Source organism: Triturus cristatus, chromosome 5_2 (assembly GCF_964204655.1).
Source record: "Triturus cristatus chromosome 5_2, aTriCri1.1, whole genome shotgun sequence".
Lineage (NCBI taxonomy): Eukaryota > Metazoa > Chordata > Amphibia > Caudata > Salamandridae > Triturus > Triturus cristatus.
Window position 1 is genome coordinate 1076530697 of NC_140588.1, and position 6442 is coordinate 1076537138.

A 6442-nucleotide genomic window follows, 5' to 3' on the forward strand; every position below is an offset into this window, starting at 1 on the left:
CAGACTCATCCTCGACATCCCACGTAACAGCCACATCTCCGGACATCTGAGAGACCTGCATTGGCTCCCCGTCAACAAAAGAATCACCTTCAGTCTCCTCACCCACGCACACAAAGCCCTTCACGATCAAGGCCCGAGCTACCTCAACAACCGAGTCAACTTCTACGCTCCCAAACGCCACCTCCGATCAGCCAGCCACGCCCTCGCCGCCGTCCCCCGCATCCGAAGAGCGACAACAGGAGGAAGGTCCTTCTCCTACCTGGCCGCCAAGACCTGGAACTCCCTCCCGACCGACCTGCGCTTGACCCAAGACTACCTCTCCTTCAGGAAGAAGCTCAAGACCTGGCTGTTCGAGCAGTAACGGCACCCCACCCCCCAAAGCGCCTTGAGACCCTACGGGTAAGTAGTGCGCTCTATAAATGTCTTTGATTGACTTTCTGCAGTGTCCTCATCAGATCCCCCCCTCCCCAGTGTTCAAGGGCGGGCTAGCAGAGCCCGATACTGACTCCACTGCCCGCAGAGTAGCCGCCCTCTCCAGTCCCGCCTGCACAACAGAGGGCCCTGTCCGGGATCCCCGTTGCGGCCGCCGCAACCTACGCCCGGCGGTCAGTCCACCGCGAGTCGCTGACCTCTCACGTCTATCCCCGGCTGTCAAGCCACTCGTGTACCTCCCCAGCCACTCCCAGGCCTCCGCAGGAGTGTCAAAGAAGTGAGACGTGTCCTTAAGAGTTACTCGTAACCTCGCTGGAAACTGGAGAGAATACTGCAAGTTCTCCTTCCTCATCGCCTTCTTGACCTCCAAGTACGAGGCCCGTCGTCGCTGCACCTTCAGGGTATAATCTGGGAAAAGTGTGACTCTACTATTGTCCACTGCAAAGGGGCCCACCGTTCTCGCCCTCTGTAGTAGGAAGTCCTGGTCGCGGTAGTGCAGTAATCGAGCTATCACCGGTCTCGGCGGCCTGCCCGGCTCGAGTGGCCGCGCCGGAACCCTATGGGCCCGCTCCAGCATATAAAAGTCCGATAGCCCCTCAGGAGCCACCACCGTTTTAAGCCATGGCTCTAGGTAGGCCACCATGTCGGCCCCCTCCACTCCCTCCGGCAGGCCCACCACTCGGATGTTCCTCAGATTCCTACCTTCCGCAGCGTCCGCTCTACGTTCGTGAGTTCACCCTTGCTGTGAGAGCGTGCAGCTGCTGGGTCGTGTCTTCGTTGGCCGGGACCAACTTCGCAATGCTAGTTTCGGCTTCCATGACCCTCCCCGCCAACTTCTTGTGCTCATCGCGTAAGAGGCCCAGCCCAACCGCAACCGTAGTGATGTCCTGGTGAAGTGTGGCTTTAGTGTCCGTTATTGCCGCTAAGATCTCCTGAAGCTGCTTCTGTATAGGGTCCCCAGCCGCCTTCTGCGGCAAGTCTGCCGCTGCATCCTCCGATGCACGGCCCTTGTGCTTTGAGCCTAGGCTTGCCCATAGCGACAAATCAGTGGTCTCAGCTCTATCGGAGGTACCCACTGTCCACAGGACCGAGTCACCAGGTCCCTACCACACCCCTCTCCGCTCGTGGCTCCGCGTCAGCTCAGGGGCCCCAGCAGCAGGTGACCACAGGGTCCCACACCTTCTCCCAACCAGTGTTCCGTGTCACCCGGGCCCAGGGGAGGGATCCCGTCTCTGCCCCCAATCCTCAGCTAGTCCGCTCCACTCCCTGAACCGCTACTGGGCCCCAGAAGAACAACTACACCGGAGGCGCCCGCGGAGTGCATCCAGGGCAGCAGCACCTCCACTCCGCTCAGTCCCACCGGGCCCGCAGACCGCCTTCCAAGCCGCAAGCCTCCTTCGTCTGACCCAGAGATCAGCAGCCGGCTCTCCGTACACAGGGAGATCCGCAGCTTCAGGCCCAATCTGTGGGCGTCCCCTAGCACAGCGCTGATCTTAGGCCCCAACACACAGCAGTCATTGCTCGCCTAACAGGCCCTCAGCGTCATTATCCCCAAGGCGATAGCACATCGTGCGATGACAGGGCGATCTCCACCGACCGGGAGGCCATCGGACCCCTGCCAGCCTGATCACAGGCTCCCCGCAGTCAGGACCCCGAGGCTGGCAGTGGCACCGCGCTTCTCCGCACACTCGCCCCGTTCCAGCCCAACTCACCACAGCAATTCAGGGATAGGTGTGCCACGCTCCCCACTCTCTCCCGGGCAGCCGCCGGCGATCCCCAGCTCCCGGCCGTCCTCTCCTGGAAGCTCCTCACAGCGCAATCCGCCTCCGGTCAGCACCGCCCAGGAGGGAGACAGAGGGGAACGATCTTGACCCTCCAGGCAGGCTCCCAGGCAGTCCCCAGCGGGAGCAGGCGCCGCGTCCACGCCACTGGAAAGCACCAGCCTGGCCGACCGCCGTCGCCGCTTTCAGTTCCATCGTAGGGGGGAGGGGCGCCGCTTCGCGCTCCTCGTGTCTCCGCAGCCGCTCCTTGTCCCCACGGTCATCCGCGTTGCTGACCACCTCCGAGGGCCCCCCAAACTCGTTGGGCACCCCCACCACCACAGTCCGGCACACAGAGGCAGGCAGAGCAGGTTACGTCGCCTTAGAGCGGAGCTCAGGGAGACACAGGCCTCATCCCCGAGCCCGCATGATCGTGCCCCACCAGGCCGGCAGATCCGGAGCCCCGCCAGGCAGCAGGAGACCACCAATAAAGCCCACAAAGCCTCCAGTCACCCACGACGTGTGGGGGACCTCAGTTGCTCTCCGAGCGTTCTTGCAGGCGTCCAGTAGAAGGTGGAATCAGGATTTTGGCAGCTGATCGGCCGGAGCTGAAGAAGCTCACGTCCTGCCGGCCATGCTGCTTGGCCACGCCCCTCCCTCGACAGCCTCTTTGGCCAAGAGGGCCGTAACTTCCTCCCGCAGAAGATTCAAGTGATCCTCAGATATACAGTGGCACTGCGGTGGCATGGCTAGAGGGGTCGTCTCGAAGGGGAGGGAGTAGCCCCTTCGGATGATTTGCAGCACCCACCTGTCCGAAGTGATGGATCGCCAGTGGGGCAGGTGATGGCGAACTCTGCCGCCCACTGGTGTGGAATGGGCCTGAAAGCTCAGACTAGGAGGGCTTTGAGGCGGATGCTGCCAGGGTGGATGTGGACTGACCGGCACGTTGTCCTCCAGTACCGCCACGGCGGAATCCACGTCCGCGACCGTGTGCATGTTGGTTCTGCGGCCGTGAGGAGGCGCCCCTTCCTTGGCCACAAAAGGGGCGAAAGGCGGAAGTTTGCGGCCGTGGGGCCGAGAGACCCAAGGACCTGGCCGTAGCCCGGGAGTCCTTAAAACGAGCCAGCGCACTATCCGCCTTCTCACCAAAAAGGCGAGTGCCATCAAAGGGCATATCCATGAGGGAACTCTGGACGTCCCCCGAAAAAGACGTGGACCGCAGCCAGGCGTGGCGCCGGAGCACCACCGTGGTGGAAATCGCCCTACCCAGCGAGTCCGTGGTGTCTAGTCCACACCATATGGCATGTCGTGCTGCATCTCGCCCGTCAGCAAGCGCCCGGGAGAGACAAGTCCGGGCCTCCTCCGGACACAGGGGCAGCACGTCCTCCACTGTATCCCACAGAGAGTGGGAGAAACGGTCCAAGAGGCAAGCGGTGTTCAAAGACCGCAGGCCCAAACTCAGGGAAGAGAACAACTGCTTTCCTAACTGTTCCAGCCTCTTGGATTCCCGATCCGGAGGGGCGGACGGGAAGGAGGATTGGGAAGTGGAGGCCTGGATAACCAGACTCTCGGGGTGGGGTGTTGGGACAGGAAACTGGGGGTCGCCTGGAGCAGGGCGGTGGCGCCGGGCCACGTTCCGATCCACAGGAGGAACTATGGAGGGCTTGGACCAAGTGCCCTGCAGAACGTCTATGAGGGCCTCATTGAACTGCAGCAGAGGCTCTCTGGAGCTTGCTGACGGTTGAAGCACCTCTGTGAGGACGTTAGTCCTCACGGCCACAGCAGGCAACTCGAGCCCCAGGGCTTCGGCCGCCTTGCACAGCACCATTGAAAAAGCTGCACCTTCCTCCGAGGCCACAGTCGGAGGAGGGATGAAACCAGCGTCCAGGGAAGTGTCCAGACCACTGGCATCCCCCAGTTAGTCTACCCAGTCCTGTGAAAGTTGGCCCTGTATGGCCATAGGGTCCTCAGACCCCTCACAGTCGCCCCCTTCATCCGATTCCTGATAAACAGGAGGAATGATTGGAGCCGGGCGGTAGATGAAACGCTCACCCATCGGCGTCGGGTGCGGCGTCGAGCCGCGCCGGGCCCGGACAGGGGCTAAACCGGGGAACGGCATCATCCGGAGACGGCGCCGGAACCGGTGTCGGCGCCGGCGCCGGCAGAGGAGGCGTCGTGAGGTCGACCGGCGCCGGCAGAGATCCAGGACTGGATCCCTCGGGGACCTGCGGCGTCGGGACCGATGTCGTCGACGGCGTCGGAGCCGCCAGCACGCGAGGTCGCCCAGTCGAGCCCGCGGGGCCCGAAGGCGCACCGGCAGCCGTCGACGGCGGAGCCAGGCCCCTCATGGCCGAGAGGAAGGCACTGACCTCCGCAAGAGTTGCGTCAGTCCCAGGGATCGGCGGGTATGGGGATGGACGCGGCTCCTGCGGCTCCGATGGAGCCGCGGGGTGGGACCACCCTGACACTCGGCCGAGTCGGGCGAGGGGAGTCCGAAGAGCGGTGTCGCCTCTTGGACTTCTTAGATCGCTTCGACTTACTCGAAGACTTCGAGCCCGAAGAGCAACGATGGTGACTGCGGCTCCGCGACCGGTCCTTGGACCTCCTCCGGGACCAGGAGCGGTGCGTAGCCGAGTGCCGAAGCTCAAGAAGCTTACGGGACCGCTCCCGCCTAGCCTTCGAGGTCAAGGCCTGACAATCGGGGCACGACTCCGCGTCGTGGTCGGCCCCCAGGCAGTAAAGGCACCGGCGATGGTGGTCCGTCACCGACATCAGTCGATGACAGGAGTCACAGGCTTTAAACCCAGGCATCCTACCGGCACCAGAGTCGAGTCGACAGAAGACCAAAAAGAGTCAAAAAAAGTTTAGTCAAAAATTGACTAAGGGGTAAGCTCTTCCCGGTTCGGCGCTGTCTGGCGCGGAAAAAAGAACTGACATCAGCGCGCGAGGGCGGCGTTTAAGTACTCCGACGACGTCATTGCGGCGACGGACGCGGAGTCGCAGACGAAGCCTAGCGACGCACAAGGGGTATTGCTACAAAAATCTTTCCGGATCCAGCCTGACGCCTGGGGATATTCTAAGGTGAGGAATCTAAATAACGTGTTTATTTCAGATACATTTTGCAACAATTCTATAGTTTCACCGTGGTTCCAAGTTAAGTTGTAAAATAAAATGTTTATTCTCATAATATTAGCACATTGAATGCATTCCAATAAGATGTTATTCTTATATTTCATAGATTGCTTTGAATATTTTTGTCCAGTCCACTATTTTCCTCCAAGATATAAGCTTGAAAATATCTGCACTAAACACTGCCTCATCAGTGGTAGTAGGCGCTATATAAATACCCATGCGAAGATCTTCTCCCATGGGGCAGAACACAACCCGGCTCGGTTCCAGTGTATTTTAACTGTCCGTTTAACACGTCAGTACTAAACTCTGTCACATTAGTAAAATTAATCCCAGAGCGAAAGCAGATAACAGAGAAGAAATGCGGATTTGGTTACTGAAGAGAGAAACAAATGTCCAGTCCTTTAATCCTCCCGTTGATTCCCACACATCACACCAGTAGAGCAGACCGTGCACTTATGAGTACTTGGCAAAGGCCTATTTTGGCCTTTGCAAAAGGGGCAAATTACGCGGCTCGGATTCCAAGCTCAACAAGGCACTATATATTGACCTTAGATTAAAAGCAGATGTGTATGCTTAGACCCAACACGGAAAGAAGCTTTGGCTAGAGAGCAGCACACGTAAATTGTACAGGGATGCCAAACGTGATAAGGAGAGGGAAAAGAAAGCATATGCCCACAAGACAGTGGGTGTACAGACTGAGAATGGATGGGATGGAATATAAAGAGAAGGGCTTCAGGAAAAAGAAAAATTAAGTGCCCTGCATACCGAAGGTTAGTGTCATTAGTACTTGATGCACTTGTTTCACATCCATTTTAACACAAAAAAGCGAATAATGGGAAAACCGACAATGACCAAGCTAGTGAAACTGACGATGAATCGAGCCATTACTAGCTAGAAGCTTCCGCACAGCAGCCCGCGCGCCTCCTTCTGTGAAGCACACACGGCTCTGCCATTAGATCTGCTCTTCATTCTGAGCGAACATTCACGAGCTCGAACCGAAGAGGAGTGTCAAAAACATGAACACAGTCCTTTCCGCTTGGGGGAGCTGGAGAGGCGGGGCGGCGGTCTGCATACACCAAAGCACAAGAAACAATGTATGCCGTCAAGGAGCCGGCCGG